Genomic DNA, 20,786 nt, shown 5'->3' with positions numbered 1-20,786 from the left:
ATATATATATATATATATTTGATTAATTAAATATTTTTTTACACAAATGGAACACAACTTTTCATTTCTCTCTTTGTACACGACATAGAGTTGCACCATATGGGCAGTCATACATAATGATGTCCATCTCATTCCATCTTTTCTGCCCCCATGCCCACTCCCCTCCCTCCCCTTTGCCCAATCAAATTTGCTCCCCAACCCTGTTATGGATCAGCATCCACTTATCAGAACACTGGCCTTTGGTTTTTTGGGATTGGCTTACTTCATTTAGCATGATATTCTCCAACTCCATCCATTTACCTGCAAATGCCATAATTTGATTCTCTTTTAGTGCTAATGTAATATTCCATTGTATATATATTCACCACAGTTTGTTAATCCATTCACCTATTGAAGGGCATCTATGTTTCTTCCACAGTTTAGCTATTGTGAATTGAGCTGCTATAAACATTGAGGTGGCTGTGTCACTATAGTATGCTAATTTTAAGTCCTTTGGGTACAGATTGAGGAGTGGAATAGCTGGGTCAAATGGTGGTTCTGTTCCAAGTTTTCTAAGGAATCTCCATACTGCTTTCCAAAGTGGGTACATCATTTTGCAATCCTACCAGCAATGAATCAGTGTATCTTTCCCCCCACATCTTTGACAGCACTTATTGTTGCTTGAATTCTTGATAATTGCCATTCTAGAGTGAGATAGAGTGGTTTTAATTTGCATTTCTCTAATTGCTAGAGACGTTGAACATTTTTTCATAAATTTGCTAATTGATTGTATATCTTCTTCTGTTAAGTGTCTGCTCATAGGAAGTGCCAGTTTAAATCTCAGGATAGCAGTTATTTCTGCAGGGATGGGGGAGGGGGTGTGACTGGAATGAGGCACACAGGGGTGTTGCTGGGGTAGATTGGTGCAGGAACTCTGGCCCACAGAATTCTATTTCTTGACCTGAGTGACAGTTATAGGGTATTAATACGGCAATTCAGTGAATATACCTTTGTTTTGTGAGGTTTTTTTTATTTCCTTTTATCTGGGTATTATAGTACATTTATAAAGATTTTCTTTAACAGTCTTTAAAAAGATGTATTTTTAGGGCTGGGGATGTAGCTCAGTTGGTAGAGTGCTTGCCTCACATGCACAAGGCCCTGGGTTCAACCCCCAGCACCACCAAAAAAAAAAAAAGGATGTATTTTTAAAACTGTTTTTGGTTGTAAGCTCCTTCAATATTCTAATCAAAGTTCTTCCCAGGAAAAGGCACCAACATTTGAGTATTTCTTAAAGGGTCAGGGGATCCATGGACACTTCCAAATCTCCATTCTAGCTCTATCCCACTGGGAACTATGAACTCCAGATGAAGAATTCCTATTTAAAATATGCTTCACTCAGAGGAAGGGTAAGTTGGATTTCAGCAAAATTGATAGCAAATGAAATTAATAGAGAACTAGCTTGCCCTGAGCTGAAATAAACTGTGTTTTCGCATAAAGAAGAGATCCCTAAATTGGAATCTGTTAGAGGAATTTCGAGGAGTCTGAGCACTCCCTGAAATGTGATAACATTTTTGTATGTGTGAGAGCATTTTTTCTGGGAAAAAGGTCCAAAGATTTTATTAATTATCTAAAAGGTCTACAACCCCAGGTGTTCAGGGAGAAACTGAACAAGCTGTAGTGCATCTCCTCGTTGCTGAGGTGCTGTGGTGATGGGTGCTTTTTGTGCTTTTGACTGACTGAGACAAGGATGCTGTGCTGGGGACTCAGTGATCTTTCCTGCAACATCACCCCTACCCTGTTCTCCAGTGGCAGGATGGGGTTGTGAAAACAGCAGAGGGTCCCTGAACTCCCAGACAGATCTTTGCTCTCCAGCTTATGCCTATATCTGGACAAACAGTCATGTTCCTTTCCTTTCCATCTCAGAACAGTGGCCCCAAACTTTGATGGATCTGCCACCACCTCTACTGTCATTTGCATACTGTTTTCCCCTTTAAATAAAGTTAAATTAAAAAGACAATGTATGCGTATTTCAAATCCTTTCCTTTTCTCAGTTATTTAAAGAGGAAAATGCCCACAAGGTGGGATTGTCCATTTTCAGCCCTCGTATGATACCATCAGGACACCTGCCCCAAAGACCTGCTGGTATTGAGGTGGAAGTGCCTGGGGAGGGTGCAAGGCTCTGCAATTTATGAGCCTCTCAGGTGATTCTGGTGGGAGTGGTTCAGGAACTACTGCAGGTTTCCTTGCACAGGCCGTCTGAAGGAGAGATGCGTGCACTGCACTTTGGCAAACAGATGGAGGGCCCAGCACGCAGGGGCTTCGAGGTAAGGATGAGTCTCCTGTTTTATCATTGGTTCTCTTACTTTATAACTGTGTGAAGGTAGCCACGTTACCTAAAAAAAGCTCCTATTTCTTCACCCGTAAAGTGGGAATAAGAAAACCCACCTCCTGGGATGCTAGTGAGAATGGTATAAGATCCTGATGGATAAACACGGGCTCAGACTTGGCTTTCTATGCCCTCTTCCCAGGCCTCTCTATATTCCAACTATTAATCTAGGCTCAGCATGGAATGATTGCATAATTTGAGGCGAATCATTCAACTTCTTGAAAAGTTCTTCATTTTTAATCAAACAGTGACAATCTTTGATTTTGTTTCTTACTAATCATCTAGGAAATTTAGGGTATCTGTAAATAGATGCTCAGTGAGAGCTACATGACTCTGCTGGAAGCGATGTGAACTTGGAGTATGGGTTCATCTTGAATCCATACAGCCTCATGAACACTTATGCAGCACTTTCTTCCCTTCCACCTGACCGTGAAAGTGTGCTTCAAGATCATCCTGAATAGAGCCATTTCCTCCCTACCCTATGCACAATTTGCCCTTTTGCCACTTGTACACACAAAACTGTGGTACAACCTACAAAACAGATAGGCCAATTATCTGTACACTTCAGAATGAGAAACACAAGACACTGGAATAGGTAGCCCGTTGGGATGACTAAAATTTTTCTGGAGTCATCCAGAATAAATCCCCAATTTACATATCAATGATGTTTATAGCACAAAGAACAAAGGGTTAAAATGCAAGCAAAATGCTATATGTCACTCAAATTTCAGATGTATTCACTTCCTTCCTATCATGCAAAGACCAAGATGGCTTCATTCTGAGTTTAATTTGATTGTAAGTTGTCTATAATGGCAAAAGCCAGTCATTTTTGGGTGGAAACATTGATGTCTACCTATCAGGGGCCCTAGTCATATACCTATGGCTGTCTGCTTTTCATGAGGATGGAAATCATTTAGTTCTTAGGCAAAACATAACATTCTTTTTATTACTCCTTTGAAGTGAAACTTAATTCTTTGTGTATTTTTTTTTTTAAATCCAGGACCTCAAAGAGGAAATCTCACATTAAGTGAAACATGAGACTGTTGACTATTGATCATGATATGTAGGTGTCCAGATGAGGGCTTATGTATCTGGAGCGGGCGCATGGGTTAGTGGGAAAACCCTGCCGAAAGATCTGTTATGGCTTTGCTGATTTCAATGGCATAATGAACTTGTGTTGATGAGAAACAGAATTCAATAGAATTCTTTTTCTTTAAACATTACTTTTAAACATTTCTTTAAAGCTTCTATCTGTTGACCCACTTGTTGTCTTTGGTGCTTAAATTAAAATGTGCAAACATTGAGTGTTGTGATGATTCTCTTCCTGGACTACCTCCTCATTCTACTCTTCAGATGAATGTTTCCTTTCTACCAGAGAAAGACAGAAGAAACCAGTAACACATCCAGAAGGCAGTAAATGAGAGCTTCGTGAATAGGTGTGCTCAGCAGAGCTGTCTCTGCTCACCCTAATGGGAAATTTAAACTGAGCTATTTCTTAGTGTAGAATCCGAGGAACAAGAGCCTGATTCTAGTGGTACTGAAAATTCTAAAACAACTCAAGGTATAAGGAAGTAGTTGCAAGGCGAATTCAAACACGGCTCAAGTAGATAGTTAATTGGAATGCTCTGCTGTTTCTGGGAAACCTAGGCAAAACTTCAGGGGTTTCTACAATCATCTTGCTGACATATTGCTTTTTTCCTGCAGTGATTGATCTAATCCCACAGCTGGGAGCTAGTTGGTTGTGGAAACACCTTTTAACTGGGCAAAGAGGATCTGGATTAGAGAGTCACAACACTGCTATTTAAATCACCTGGGAATATTTCAGTGTATTAGGATATCTACTGATAATACTTTGTTCCTTCCTCTAGCACTTTTTGATAGAGGAGTATTCTGGGCTGGATTTGGATTCCCTCAGATGGTAAGATGCCTCAGGCTCACTTATAGCCTTTCCTCAATGTTAGGAAGGTAGCTGTGGAGCCCTGTGCAGACTGGAGTGCTCTCCTAATCCCAAATTCAGTTGATTTTAAACTGTAAGCATTAGTGTACATGTGTAAAAATAACCCAGGAGCTTGTTGAGAATGTAGATTCTAAGATGTGTTCTGACAATCTGGAGTGAGACCCTGTGTCTGCTTTCTATCGAATGTCTTCTCCCCAGTAAATAGAGGGCTTTGGGTGTGCTCTCTCTATTGCCTCTTGCCTCCCTTGCTCCTCTTGCCCTCCAGCATGGGAGCTGACCCCTGACGTCACAGAACCATTCCTGACCCCCGATAAAGGTATTTTGTGTTCGTGTGGTCTTTTCATTGCCAGCCCAATTTATGCGGAGTGACCCTGAATCTGTTGCCCATGAGGGACATGGGCTACTTCCCACTTTCCTCCTCTTCTCCTCTCTCTGCCTCTAGTTACCACATACCACAGTTCTAGTCTGTTTTTATGTGTTAATTTTTATTTTAAGATTTTGCATATAAGTGAGATCACACAGTATTTTTCTGTGTCTGGCTTATTTCACTTAGCATAATGCATTCCAGGTTCAAACATACTGTCACAAATGACAAAATGGCCTGCATTTTTAATGCAGAATAATATTCCAGATTATTTACATGTATACCCCACAATTTCTTGATGCATTCATCTGTCAATGGATATTTAGGTTGTCTCCATATCTTGGCTATTGTGAATAATCAATGAACACAGGAGTGCAGATGGATATCTTTATGAGGTAGTGATTTCCTTGAATTATATGCCCTGAACACGGATCACTGGGTCATAGGGTAGTTTTGTTTAGGAATCTCCATTCTGTTTTTCATGATGGCTGCACCAATCTACATTCCCACCAATGGTGTATGAGGGCTCCCTCTCTCCGCATCCTTACTAACACTTGTTATGCCTTATCCTAAAAGGTGTGAGGTGATATCTCTTTGTGGTTTTGATTTGCATTTCCCTGATGATTAGTGATGCTGAGCACCTTTTCATGTATCTTTTGGCCATTCATGTCTCTTCTTTCTAGAAAAATCTATTCAGGTCCTTCACCCATTTTATAATCAGGTTACTTGAGTTTTGTTTTGCAATTGAATTGTGAACATTAACTCCTTATCAGATATATGGCCCTCAAAAATTCCTCCCAGTTCATAGACAGCCTTTATTATTTATTTTTCTTATATGTATCTATTCAAAAAGTTCTAGGCTATTTGATGTATAGTTTCCAACAGGCAGGACTTTGCTGACTTCCTTCCCTTGATACAGTTCAAGATGTTCCTCTGTCCTTGGTATTTCCTGATAATTGGCAGCTGGGTCCAGAAAATGGATCATATTGCATTTGGCGAAATCCTGTATGGTGTTGTGTTCTCTCATAAAGAGGTGTATAATGTCTGGTTTCATTTCTTTTTGATGTATGCAGCTATTGGTATTCCAATGTCTCAACCTATTAATTCATTAGAAGTTGTAAAATTGTGAAATGCTAACTCACTAGATACAGTAATTTTAAAGGATATACTTACCTAATAGTACAGTTCACAAAGACTAAAACTGCTCAGTTCTTCTATCCACCCAGTTTTCAAATTGGCCCTTCTTTTCATAATTTAATCAAATTATCATATACATACATATATATCATATGTCACATATGACATGTAATGTGTAACTATGAATTCAAAATTAAAATATATTTAATAGATTTCAAGAAATTGCAATTCTTAGCCATAATGAAGCTCAAGTTGTAAGCCTCCCAAGAAATGATCCTATTAGTCTTTGATAGCTTCTTTTCTATTTGGTATTTTAAAATGTTCCAAGCTCATGTTATGCATTTCCTACTCTAAATCTAGATCATTTCCCAATAAGTCTTGGTTTCTTTTAAAGAGGATTCTATTTTGAGACTATCTGTGGGCCTTAGGAATATTTATTTTTTCTGAGTTGGTCTTTGTTTCTAGGCCTTTTCAATGAGCAGACCTAAGAAGTACACACAGCAGACATGCACATGTGATTTTTTAAAAATTACAATACTTTTTGAATTCATACTGATGTTTCTAATGCAAATCTAGAAAGACAAAATTTTAAGAACTCATGGAACAATGAATCCTAAGTTCTTCCATGTTAAAAATGATAAACAAAGAGCCTTTGTGTCTTTTTAAACTGAAAGTCAGTTTTGCTGGATTAAAACTTTGGTGCACATTTTCTTTTCTTAAGTGTCTTCAATTTTTATGCCATTTTCTTTTTGCATAAGCATTGCTGTGGAAAGTCTGATGATAACCTAGTGGGAAAGAGTTTTGATTCATAGAACTTTCTAGCTTCATAGAAAGCTCTCTTCTGTGGTTTAATAAATTGTTGGAAAAAATATGGCAGCTACAAAATGCCTGACCAGTATTCCCCAAAACTGTCAAGGTCATCAAAAATAAGGAAAGTCTGAGACTTTGTCACAGCCAAGAGGAACCTAACATGACAACTAAATCTAATGTAAAACACTGAAAGGGAGCCTGAAAAAGAAAAAGAACATTAGGCCAAAATTTAAAAATGTGAATAAAGAATAGATCTTGGTTAAAAATGATGTCTGTTGGTTCATAGACTATAACAGCTGTACCATACTAGTGTAAGATAGTAAAGAGGTTCAATTATAAGGGAAATTGAGTGGGGGGTATATGGAAACTCTGTATTAACTTTTCAGCTCTCTTATAAATCTAAAACTGATCTGTAAAGTCAAGTCCATTATATTTACATGCAGAGAAGTTGTTCTCTATGACCTGCTCTCTGTTCCCCACCTGTTCACTTTTATCTGAACCTTGTCTTTCCTTGACTCTAGATGTGGGTCTCTAGGCAGAGGACAACTGTAGCTCTCCTGCTGCACTCACTTTAGGCCCTGTCATGGGCTCCTTATATCACCAGCAATCGGGGGTGCAAACACTGGGCACTTTCAGCCACTGCTATCAGACTGACCTATTGTCTTTCCCAGTTTTGTCTATTTTTGGAATCTCCCATTCACAAATCCAGCCCTAATGCTTCCCCCTGTTTTCTCTTACACAAGGGCCTAAAAGGTACCAGTTTTGTGGTTCACATTTCAAGGTTCTTGGGTTTATCTAGTCCGCTGATTGTTATCTCATATGTGTTGTCCATAGATTTTTGGCTTTATGATGTAGTTGCTCTAGGTTTTTTTTCTTCTGATTTAGGAACCTGAGCATACATACACACACACACACACACACACACACACGAGCAACTTTAGTGAGATATAACTCATATACCATATAATTTATCCCCTGTGGGAGAATTCAGGGAGATCCAAATTCATGCTGCCACCATTTTCTCAGCATTTCAGATTACCCTAAGGTAATCATCAGTATCAGACTGTTGAAATAATGGGACTTTTATTATGGGCTTAAAAGCAGAAATTCAAGGACTTCTGCCACATGTAGAATACACATAGTTCACAATATTGACAGCACTACAACAGCAACATTGATGGGATATAGAAAAATCCATCTCTCATCTCAGAAATTCCACTAATTTGGTCTTCTTTATTGCTTGAAGAGTAAAAAAGAAATGGGAGTTGCTATTGGATGGGTATAAAGTTTTAGTTATGCATAAGAGATCTACTGGGCAACATCATGCCCATAGTTCAATACTGCATTGAACACTTAAAAATTCAGTGAAAGGGTAACTCTCGTGTTCTCACTATAATAAGAAAGAAAGAAAGAAATACTAACCAAGAAATGAAAACAACCCAAGTATCCATCCACTGATGGTGGATTAAGAAAATGTGGTACATGTACCAATGAATACTATTCAGCCATAAAAAAGAGAGAAAATCTGATCATTTGCAATAATATGGAATGAGCCAGAGAATATTATGTTAAGTGAAATAAGCCAGGTGCAGAAAGACAGGTACCATGTGATCTTACTCATGTGGAGCATCTAAGAAAGTTGATCTCATACAAGTTGAGAGCAGAATGGTGGTTACCAGCATCTGGGGAGAGTGGAAAGAGAGTAGATTAGGGAAGGTTGATCAATGGATTCCAAGTAACAGATAAGAACCAAGAAGTTCTGGTGTGCTACTGCACAGTAGGGTGACTACAGACAACAACAACAACATATTATACACTTCAAAAAACTAGAAGAAAGTATTTTGAACATTCACTATAAAGAAATGATAAATGTTTGATCAAATAGATATATCTAAACTGATTTAAAGATTACACAATGTATGCATGTATCAAAATATCAAATAGTTTCCAATGACATTCTTCTTGGAAATAGAAAAAACAGTCATAAAATTCATTTGGAACAATAAGAGGCCCAGAATAGCCAAAGAAATCCTTGTGAGAAAAGTAATTCAGAAGGCATCAAAATACCAGAACTTAAATTATACTACAGAGGTACAGTAATAAAAACAGCATGGTATTGGGCACAAAAATGGAATTAAAAGCCAATGGAGGGCTGGGGTTGTGGCTCAGCAGTAGAGTGCTCGCCTAGCACATGTGAGGAGCTGGGTTCGATCCTCAGCACCACATAAAAATAAACAAATAAAATAAAGGTATTGTGCCCAACTACAACTAAAAAAAATATTTTTTTAAAAGCCAATGGAACAGAAGAGAAGACACAGAGACATGCCTACATAAATATAGTTATCTCATTCTAGACAAAGGCACCATTAATATACCTTGGAGAAAAGACAGCCTCTTCAACAAATGGTGCTGGGAAAACTGGAAATCCAAATGTAGTAGATTGAAATTGAACCCCTATATCTCACCCTGCATTAAATTCAACTCAAAGTGGATCAAGGACCTTGGCATTACACTAGAGACCCTGTGCCTACTAGAAGAAAAAGTAGGCCCTACTCTCCATCATACAGGCTCAGTGACTGACTTCCTCAATAAGGCTCTTAAAGCACAAGAAGTAAAATCAAGAATGAATAAATGGGATGACATCAAACTAAAAAGTTTCTTCACAGCAAAGGAAACAATCAAGAACAAGAACAGAGAGCATACAGAATGGGAGAAAATCTTTGCCACCTGTACCACAGATAGAACATCAATCTCCAGAATATACAAAGAACTCAAAAAACTTAACACCAAACCCCACAAATAACCCAATCAAAAAATGGGCAAAAGAATTGAACAGGCACTTCACAGAAGAGGAAATACAAATGGTCAAACAATACATGAAAAAATGTTCAGCACATCTAGCAATTAGAGAAATGCAAAGTAAAACTACACTGAGATTTCATCTCATTCCAGCCAGAATGGCAATTATCAAAAATACAAGTAACAATAAATGTTTGTGAGGATGTGAGGGGAAAGGTTCACTAATACATTGCTGGTGGGACTGCACATTGGCACAACCACTCTGGAAAGCAGTATGGAGATTCCTTGGAAAACTTGGAATGGAACCACCGTTTGACCCAGTATCCCACTCCTAGGACTTACCATCAGCATACTATAGTGGTGCAATCACAACAATGTTTATAGCAGCTCAATTCACAATAGCCAAGCTATGGAACCAAACCAGGTGCCCTTCAACAGATGAATGGATAAAAGAAAATGTGGTATATGTACACAATGGAATATTATTCAGCTATAAAGAAGAATGAAAATATGGCCCGTAAATGGATAGAACTGAAGAATATCATGCTAAGTGATATAAGCCAATCCCCCCAAATCAAAGACCGAATGTTCTCTGACATGTGGAAACTAACACACAATAAGTGGACAGAAGGGGAGGCATAGAAGTTCAATGGATCAGACAAAGAGGAATGAAGGGAAGGGAGGGAGATGGGAATAGGAAAGACAGTAGAATGAATCGAACCTAACTTTCGTATGCTCATATGTGAATACATGACCAGTGTAACTCCACATCATGTTCAACCACAAGAATCCAATCAAAATTGTAATGGGTTGCACCCTATGTATGCATAATATGTCAAAATATACCCCACTGTCATGTATATCTAAAAACAACAAATAAAATATATGTATATCAAATAGTGCCCAATAAATACGTCTAATTTTTATGTTTGTAGCACTTTTAAAATTTTAATTAAAAACTTATTAGTGAAAGAAGGATTTATATAACAGTAAATAAATAAATAACACAAGCGTAATTTTGCCAGGGCATACACACCTGTGTGGAATTCCCCCTTTCTGTAACCCAAGAAACAGAGCTCCAAGTGCAGGAGGTCTCAGTGATAACAAAACTCAGATGATATTTGAACAGTCAACACACTGTGGAACCATATAGCCTATTCCCAGGGATCCATTCCTAAAAACAAAACAAAACTAGCTTTTCAAGCTCTCCCCTGAGGTTCTTTTTAGCTTTAATGATTTGAGAGTCACAAAACTGTAAAGTTATCTTGAAAAGAATTTTCTAGGCCCAACTGACAAAAAAAAAAAAAAAAGCTATATTTTTCCTCAGGCCTCATGAACTTAAGATTCTGCTACTAACTCTGATAGACACTTCTAGTGGGCCCTGGCCATGCAAGTCTCCAAAGGGTCAACTAAGCAAAATTAAACTTATTAGAATCCATTGGACTCCAACGACTTCTTCCCAAAAAATGCAGTAAGTCTCAATAGAAGGGTGTGCACTTCCCCTCTTCTGTAGATCTGTACTCATTCTTTAAGGGCTCAAAAGCAGCCAAAAAGAAGGAAAAAGAACCCTCACATAATCCAGAGCCTGCAGAGTCAATCCTAAATAAATGGCACAAGTCCTCTTAATTTATTTTAAAGTGAGGACTGGACCTCGAAGGGCTCAGATAGCATTGTTTTCTCCCCAGAATGTCCTAAGGATGGGAGGCCACCCTCAGAATGCCACCCTAACACAAACCGATTCCCATACACACCTCTAGTCATGGTTTGTTTTCTTAAACAGCAAAAGTTTATTTATTTCACTGCTCCATCAAAATTATTTATCTCATTTATCATACAGTTCCTGTTTAGTGTGTTTTGCCAGAACTAACATGCATGGAAATTATGTTAATGGGCCTTGGACTGGTTTTAATGTACTTCATATAATCAAGAAACTAAACAAACAGAAAGGGCTCTGAAAGCTGCTCATTCTACCAGGAAGAACCGCTTGTTCTCATAAGACACGTTTTTGGAGGAGAAAAACTGCCAAGGATTAAACCACCAGCAATGCCCTCAGAAAAGACCTGTTTATTCAAAGAAAATTTACTGGGGGACTCGTCATTGTATCCTACTCCATCAAGTACTGTAGGTTTCCATTAACCAGTGGTGGTTTCGTGGAGAGAGACTGGAAAGTGATTTGGAAAAGACTCCTAACAGGAAACCTAACTAAGAGAAAAATCATTTCAATTTTTGAGAAGCTAGCTTGGTGAAAACCATTCATTGCTTAAGGAAATCAGAGTGAGTGTGTATACACAGGGATGTCACTATAATGCTGGCCTGGTGGTCCACTTCCAGGACACACTGACGCAAGGAAAAGCCGTACTATAAAGAGGTCTTTCTGCTACTTCTGAGAAATGAGCATCCTGGGGTTTAGTACAAGATGGACCCACATTATCATAAATTTTCCTCCATAAATAGGTCTTATAGAAAAACTCCATTAAACTTGCTCAGGAACTGGCATTTGGGGAGAACCTTTTAATAGGTTTAAATGTTGCTTTGAATATTTATACTTACATCCTAATTTTTATAAACAACTGCAGGAAAAAAAATTTTTTGAGAGCCAGGAATTGGGCAAATCTCTGGGATGCAATTGCCACCAGAGGTGGGAGGGGGGCGGGAGACAGAAGGAAAGGCCACTTTGTCAGCAGTGTCAAAAGAATGCTAAAACCAGACAGGATCTATATACCTGAAATAAAAATAAAAATATTCATCTGCTATGTTTTGGCTATTTTAATGATAGTATCAGATAGATTATTTAAACAATCAAGGCTATGAATTGGACATAGTGGTTAAAGTGTTTTTGAAAGGACTGCAATATATAAAATATGTAGCTTCCTTCTTATCTTAGATTCTACACAGGACATTGATATCATTTCTGTGCTAGTGACAGGAGGACCTCTGTGGGTTTTAGAGGTTTTGTTTGTTTTTGTTTTTTTAGTACTAGGGATTGAACCTAGGGGTGCTCTACCACTGAGCCACATCCCCAGTCCTTTTTATTTTTTATTGGGACAGGGTCTAGCTGAGTTGCTTAGGGCCTCACTAAATTGCTAAGGCTGAATTTGACCTTGCAATCCTCCTGCCTCAGCCTCCTGAGTTGCTGCGATTCAAGATGGCACACTACGCCCTGCTGACCTTTGTGGGTTTCAGAAGAGAAATAGAGCTAGCTTCCAAGTTTTTGCTTATCTTTCCTTGAGAACAAGAAGTATTTTGCTTCTTTAAGAATAGAAAGGCGAAAACCCATCTGGACACCACCACACTCAGAAGAACAAGCCGTGAACATGACAGGCAATAGAGTAGGTTGCAGAAACAGGGCCCTGGAGATTTAAAGTGGCAGAGATTCTGCACAATGTATGTGTGGTGGGGGGGCGGGGCTCATTCACGGGTAATTTCTGTGAAGCACCCTCCAACACAATACCCCCTTCTGCATGGTCCAACAACAGCTTAAACTCCATATTTGAAACTTTTGTTCTTTAATTCAAACTAATCAAGGTTTTGTCTATAGAAATGAAAATATATACCCTGAAAAAAGAGACACTTTAAAATTGTCATTTATTTTGCACTTATATATAACTCAATATATAAGTCAAATTCTTTCCTTGCTGTTGGTTGTAATGAGGACCTGCTGGAGGGGGAGGTGGAACAGTAGAGGTGGAGGTGAAGGTGGCCATGGTGAGACAGACAGAGGAGAACAAAGGTGACAGGACCTCTGTGGTTAAAGAGGAAGATAAACCCTGAAGGGGTGAGGTGATAGAAATAAAAGAAGTAAAAACAAATATGAAAGCAAAGTCCCAACCACACATTTTCCCCCTTAAGCATTTCACTTCCTATAGGAAGAATAAGGTAATAATCCTTCTCCACTCCAAACTACTCAACCTTATGCCTGATATCAGGTACAATAAGTGTGCCACATGTTACCAAGGACACTAACCAAGTCTTGAATGTCCAGCAGAGTCTGACCAAAAAAACAAGAATCCTGCAGAATCTTTGAGGAGGCTAAGTTTGTTTAGGCAGAGAAAACTTAGCAGAGGTGTGGAAATTAACACAGAGTTTATAAAGGGCAGAAAGGCAGATAGAGATGTAATGTACAATTACAAGTGCTGCCTTGATGACAGATATAGGGACAATGGACATAAATTCAGATTAGTGTAAAATTTTGCAATATTCAGGATCACCCAAAAGGAACTGTTTCACAAAATAGTAAGGCTCTTTCACTAGATGTATTCAAATATTGGCTGAGTACTTGTTAAAGTTATTATTAAAAAAATTATATTAGACCATTCAAGTGCAAGTGACAAAATGCTAATTTAAATGGTTTAAGCATAAAGGAAATAAATTAGTGGGTCTGTAAATGCAAAGCTTATCATGAGGAATCTCCCCGTTGCTCAGTTCTTCTGCCCTTGTGTTGGCTTCATACTGCGGATTGTCATCTGTGACATGGTGGCAGAGGTGCCAACCTGATCTCTAGTCTAACAAACACTACACAGGTTACTCTTTCCTGATAGCACCAGACACTGCAGGAATTCACTGTAGCTTGGATCAAGTGCCTCACCTGAACTTAACACTGTGGCTGTGGGAAAGCTGCAGTCCCATTAGTCAGAAACCATGAACTCACCTCTGCACAAATCTTAGTGGCCGTGGCAAGAAGCTCTCTCTTTTACTGCATTTGGATCATGTGCACAGCCCTCAAACAGAAAAGGAGAAGTGGGCATGGGGTCAACAGTTGTGCCTTTTTAAGCAGGCAGACGGAGAGTTGGCAAGGAAAAATCAAAATGCTATTATCAGAAGAAGTGGGGAGAGATTTAAAGCAAACAAAAATAGCAGCTTTTGTAATAAGAATTCTTCATAAGACAGGAGGCAGCCTACAAAACTTTTACAGCCTCTTCCAGTTAATATTATATTTATTTCTAAGTCATACTTATTAAGTCAAGAACTAGCACTCATTCTATAATTTAAAGCCAAACTCCTGACCTTTTAGATACTTAATCCCTTAGAAATTCAGTAAAATCAGCACAGAAAGTGAATTATTCAAGTTGTAGCCTGTTACTCATTCCCTTTGTAGGATGTATGCAGACAGAAACTAGTGGTGCACTGGTAAATAGCTCTCTGAAAAATAAAGCCCTGGTTTATAGCATTTGTTGATTTCCTTGGTGTAAATACTCCTATCATGGCCAATTTCAAGTTATCAACATGAGGTCACCAAAGTTGGAGCTGAGAAGAGATGCAACGTGCACCTTTTTCTGCCCTGGGTTGGTGCTATCCAGCTCTAGTCACACCGCCTATCATGTACCAAACCTGTGAAAAACAATCTCAGATGATGAGTCAAATTTTTTCTATTTAATTTAAGGATGTAGTAAAAGAATGTGGATCTAAGCCGGCTATGGTGTTCCACGCCTGTAATCCCAGCAGCTCAGGAGGCTGAAGTATGAGGATCGCAAGTTCAAAGCCAGCCTCAGCAAAACTGAGGTGCTAAGCAACTCAGTGAGACCCTGTCTCTAAAAAAAAAAAAAAAAAAAAAAAAAAAAGGAATATGGATTTAGGCTGGGGTTGTAGCTTAGTGGTAAAGTGCCTGCTTAGCATGTGTGAGGCAATTGATTCTCAGCACTGCATATGAATAATTTTTTTAAAAAAAGGTCCATTGATAACTAACTAAATAAATAATAGAATACGAATTTACAGTTTTGTACAAAATATGTAAATTAAGTATATCAATTTCTCTACAGTGGATGCTATTAAATATGTCAGTGGATTTTTTTTTTCATGATACGGAATTCCTAGTGAGGTCTTTATAAAATACTTCTCATTTTTATGAGATGGATTTGGATAGTCTTGAAAGAAAATGGAGGCATTGCTAGTTGGTAGCTAATTATGATATCCTCAGTCTTGTTTGAAAAGCCTAATATAAGACCTTTCTTCTCCTAACCAAAACTACTATAAATTTTGGTTAAAAAAAGAGAGAATATAACATATAAGTCATTATAGTTTATCGATGGATGGTGATACATATAAAACACACCCCACAAAAACAAACGCAACTGTGTATCAACATTGTGTAGGCAGGCATTTAACAAGAAGAGAAGAAGGTACAGGGAAGTGATTCAGAAACTCAACCTACTCAATCTTTATAGTGTGAGAATACATTAAAGTTGTCTTAGAAAAGTTCGTATGTTTTCCCTCCCAAAATGCATCAGTTTGAACTTCAAGCATCCTATACCCCAGACAGACAGTGGCAATTATTTAAAAGGAATTGTCTTGAGAACTCATAAACAGCAACATATACCTACACACATTTTGCAGCCTTCAAGCCTGATTCATGAGCCAGGTGTGTATGCCCAAGATGGTTTGAATACATGTGGTGTGATGAGGGGAAAATGTAAAAAGGAATTGCTTATAATTCAGCCTTTTCAAATAGTGTAAAATCGAATGCAGCTAAATACACATTTCCTAGTTTGTTTGTGGTGTCCTGTTTGAATTTTAAGAAATTTTTGTCCTCGCCATCAGCAGCCTCAACTATTCAATTATTTTTAACTGTAAAAAAGAAAATCTCAGCCCAGCACTTGGAAACAGCAACAATGGACCCTTATGTAACCTTGACTCCGTCCCAGGCACTGCCTTATTGACTAGGGGGCCATCGGTGCATTCATTCAACAAACACTGTTGCACCAGACTGCGGTCTATGGCCCCAGTAAACGAGTCCTAAGAAGTGATCCAAACAAGTAGGTCCTGAGCCAGGAGTCAGCCTTCAAGCCAAAACCAAGATGTCACACAGAATGACAGAGCAAGACAGGCATGAGGCCTGCCATGAAGGCCAGAAACAGGCCCTTTCACTACCCTCCAAAGTTGCTGCTTTGCTTGTGCCATTTATGCCATAGACAGAACAAATATACAGCCTCTCTTTAAAGTTTAGAAATCTGAATTTTAGAATGGGTGCATTTTAAAACATGCTGTGGGGAAGGGGTGTTTAAGGAAACCATAAACCCCAGAAACAATAAAAGTTTGATCTTACTGAATTTGTCTCAAATTTAAAAATTCATGTAGAAAAAAAAATCACAAATAAAATCAAAAGACAAACAACAAACTTTAACAAATTTTTGCAATATATATTGCTTCATACCAAAAAATCTTATAGCCAGGCATGGTGGGTGGTACACACCTGTAATCCCAGCAGCTCAGGGGGCTGAAGCAGGACAATCTTGAGTTCAAAGCCAGCCTCAGCAATTTGGCAAGGCCCTGGGCAACAAAGCAAGACCCGATCTCTAAATAAAATATAAAAAAGGATTGGGGATGGTGTTATGGCTCACTGGTCAAGCACTCCTAGATTCAATCCCCTCTACCAAAAACAAATACAAAAAAAAAAAAAAAAAAGGAGAGAGAGAGAGAAAGGAGTCTTATAAATCAGGAAAGAGAGAGAAAAGAAAAAGGTAGAAGTAAGGAATAAAAGAAAAATGGACAAAAGACAAAAAGCTTTTCATGCTTTTATTTACATCACTCACAACAAAAAGTTTCTCATACTTTATATATGTCACTTAAAAATATAAGCATCACTCATGATTCTTAAAATTCAAATTCACAGTGCAACAATGAATTATGCTTTTTTTAGCCTACACATCTAAATTGAAGTAAGTATTGTTGATGGGTGTGTAAGAGATCAATGATGCAACTTCTCTTAAAGACAATTTGGCAAAACATAAAAATTTAAAATACATCTGTCCTTTGACTTTGCCATTTGATCAGAATCTGGAATCCAAAAATAAAAATGAAATCAGAGTTTTGACTAATGAACAAGCAAGCCACCTAAAATGAACACTATTGTTCCCAGATGATTAATGCTATAATTTATGGGAAAATGTGAGCTTTCTTGCACTGGCCTGATGGATAACAGGTCAACTTGGCAGAACATTTATGAGCAGAGCTAATAAGAAATTCTGAGCCTACTTTGATCTGTGACTTGCTTGAATTGGTTTTGGTTTTGCCTTTGCCCTTTGCCAGACTGATCATCCTGGAGAAGCCAAGGCTGTTCACTATCCAGCACATTACAATCCAGGTTAGCAAACGGTGAGCAGCACTGGGCCAGGGACCAGGGAAGAGAGAGGAAATGTGAGGCAGAGTAGCAGGAGGCAAAAGCTACATGGATGCCCAAGTGGGATAGCTTTGCAGAGGAGTAACCCCTGAGATGGGCTTTGAACAACAGGAGTCAGAAATGGTCGGGAAAATTTGAAACTTAAAGAAAAATCCAGAAGATATCAGAACAGGAGCAGTACAATTCTTGGTACTTATCTATAGCCATCAATAGAACAAGGAAATCAGATCCTCTGGGCTTCACGGTGTCCTATATTGGCATGTCTAATTTTATACATTCATAAGTCTCCTTGAAAAGTGTGGTGTATGGGCCTATAAGGCATCGTGACTCTAAAGCTTTCTTTAAATTTATTCCTTTATTTCTTCAGCTGGTTTGGTATGCTAGAAACAGTCTTCTAATATACTTTAAATAAATATTCCGTATAGCAAATAAATGTTTCTGGAAGTCCGTGGTGTACTACCAAATGTCATTCTGTGAATCAACATAGGGACACATCTGACTGTGAGAGAGGCCACTCTTCAGGGATATTCACTTCAAACTGAGCACCATGAAAGCTGTCATTTGTTCGTGTTTATACTACATATGACAACTTAGACCAAACATGAAGTGTGAAATTGGGGATACCAGATGGCATCTTAAAACCATGCTGAATCATAAATTAATTTACTACAGAGAATGAGAAATTAACCTCATTGGAGCAGCTATTGAGCACAGCCTGTGTGATGCCACACTAACGGACGTGGAATTCACACCAAATCAAATAATGTACATAAGCAAGTATACTCCTAAGGCAAACACCTATGTATTCCCAAACCCTGACAACCTGATATTAAATATCATTTCAAAATAGTTTTGGCTCAGTTTTGACTTCCAACCTTTGAGGAAGGTTGTTGGATCCCACTTGAAAGGATGACTGTCCTCTACGGGGGAAGACCACAATACCACAAGAAACAAGGAAAAAAAATACAACCATCAATTATCCTCAACATTTATTAAAGATGGGAGAGATTTCATAACAGTGTGGCAGCTGGTTGGAGTCATGGTGTGGTTTCTCCTTTATCTGTTTATTTGCTTATTTGCTGAAGGTACATGTATTCGTATTTCCCACCAGCATAGCTTCCTGGGAGACCAAGAGAGATTTTTAACTAGGATTATAATTTAGTTAGTATAGACTTAATTTGTTAATTTGTTAGTATAGACTTCTCTTCATGGAAAACTAAATGACGACTTATCTTCTGCTTGTCACAAAAAGGGATCAAGGAATTGTTGTTGCCTTAGTCTCCTGGAAAAACTACCAATAGTTTGGGGGACTTGTGACCCCTAACTCATAATGAGACCATCTCCTCTGCAGCCAGTGAGGCTGGGGCCAGGTGAGCAGAAAGGACAAGGTAAAGCTTGCCCTGTAGCTCTTAAACAGAACAACCCAAATGATTATATGTTTGGGAAAACAGTTCTCACAACAAAAGAAGTAAAGGAATTTAGACATATTGTGCCATAAAAAGAGAAGGCTGATCACAGAGATGGGGCTGTATTCCGAAGGGATTGGAATAGTTATTGACAGGCAGACATCAAGGATTTCTCAGCCATACACCTGCAAGTGAAGCAATCTTGACCTTAATTGGAGATGTTTCTTGTGAGCTGCAGTGCTCGGATTCCTTCCTAGTACATTGCAGTATGGAGAGGCAGGGCCACCAAGAAGTTTGGGCACAAGGCTGCTGGAGCCACATGGTAGCACTGTGGTTCTCTGAGCCTCAATTTCTTTGCCTGTACAATAACTAGTGATTACCTCATCATGTTTTAGCAGGAATTAAATTTGTCACTCTATGTAAAAAGCTGTTTTGTTAATTTTACGTTAATTATAAGCACTTACTGTACTATTTCCATTAAGAATAAAATGTTTGGGCCAGGGTGGGGGTGTATGCCTGTAATCCCAGCTGCTTGGGAGGCTGAGGCAGCAGGATTACAAGTTTGAGGCTAACTTCAGCAACTTAATGGGAGTCTGTCTCAAAATAAAAAGGGCACTCCTGGGTTCAATCCCCAGTAGGAAATAAATAAATCAGTGATTCATTTAAAGTGCATGAAATTGAAGTGAGATGTTAAATAGGATACATCTTGTGACTCTAGGGGACTGAGGATTTTATTTTTCTGTGTTGTTTTGGCTTATCTTTGTGTGTGGTTGTTTAAGACAGTGTTTCCTGGGTTGGCACGAACATAGTCTTCTAGGGGTGAGGTGGATGCTCCATTGAGTTCTTCACAGTCAGCTCATTTGACGTTAACAACGTGACCACACCAGCTCTGGGTAGAGAAATTTTTCCTAAATGCAACTTAGGCGAAAAACCTCCTTGTCAAGGTCAATGTTGTTTCACTTGCATGCATGTGGCCTACAGATCCTCGAGGTCTATCAGTTATAAAACATATGGAGGTAGGAGTGGGGGCGGTGTGTGTCTCTGGATCCAAACCTTACAAAGGATGTGAGCAGGATCTGTGTGTCTCTGCAGTGCATGTCAGTCAATAAAATTAGATCCTTACATCTCCTTCTCCTTCAAGGCATTTAATGAGTTACATATTCATTGTTTTAAGAAGCACACTTGAGCAACAACACAGCTTGTGGGCAGAAAAAAGAACTACTCAGGCTGGGCTCTGGTGCCATAAAAACTTGGTGATAGGAAGTAACCTCAAACACTGGGGAAGCCTTCTGAACGAAGTGAGAGTCGGCCTGCTGAAAGACTGCAGGGTCCCATCTGAGAGGAGCTGGGTGGTGGTAGACACATGTGGCTCAGTGGGTGTTTAAATCCTGGGATCCTTGACATCTGCAGATTCAGCTTTTTACAGTAGACGGTTGGGGAGGAATCGCAATGGTCTGTGCCATGTCATCATATACAGTTCTCCTGCAAGCCTGGAGTTCCTGAGAGACCACATAGCTAGTGAGGGAACATAGCAGCCCACCCTAGGGCAGTCCAATTCATCTTCAAAATTGGGACAACTTATTTATTGCATATATTAGAACAACTTTAGTGATTAGAAGGGTGGGTGCTATTGATCATTACAAGGAAGATAACAAGCATACACTGAGTCTATCTTGGGCAAATGGCAACATATGATCTTCCTACCCAATGTCCAGCTTTAAGAACCTCTATTAGCATAAAGGATTAATCTCTGATTAATTATTTTTAAATTTTTATTTTAAACTACCAACAATGTGAAAAATTAATTTTTAATTGTTTGGTTAACTTGTGTGAAG

At 38.7% G+C, this 20,786-nt stretch overlaps 1 non-coding gene across 1 annotated transcript; it reads left to right on the top strand.

Annotated features, from left to right (window-relative positions):
- The first annotated feature begins 1,089 nt into the window (after positions 1–1,089).
- Trnav-cac lies at positions 1,090–1,162 on the top strand. Its single transcript has one exon. It is a non-coding gene; the product is annotated as a tRNA-Val (tRNA).
- The last annotated feature ends 19,624 nt before the right edge of the window (positions 1,163–20,786 follow it).

This window comes from Marmota marmota, unplaced genomic scaffold, assembly GCF_001458135.2.
Source record: "Marmota marmota marmota unplaced genomic scaffold, marMar, whole genome shotgun sequence".
NCBI lineage: Eukaryota > Metazoa > Chordata > Mammalia > Rodentia > Sciuridae > Marmota > Marmota marmota.
Note: the sequence above shows the minus strand (reverse complement) of the source record. Positions and strands in the feature narration are given on the sequence as shown.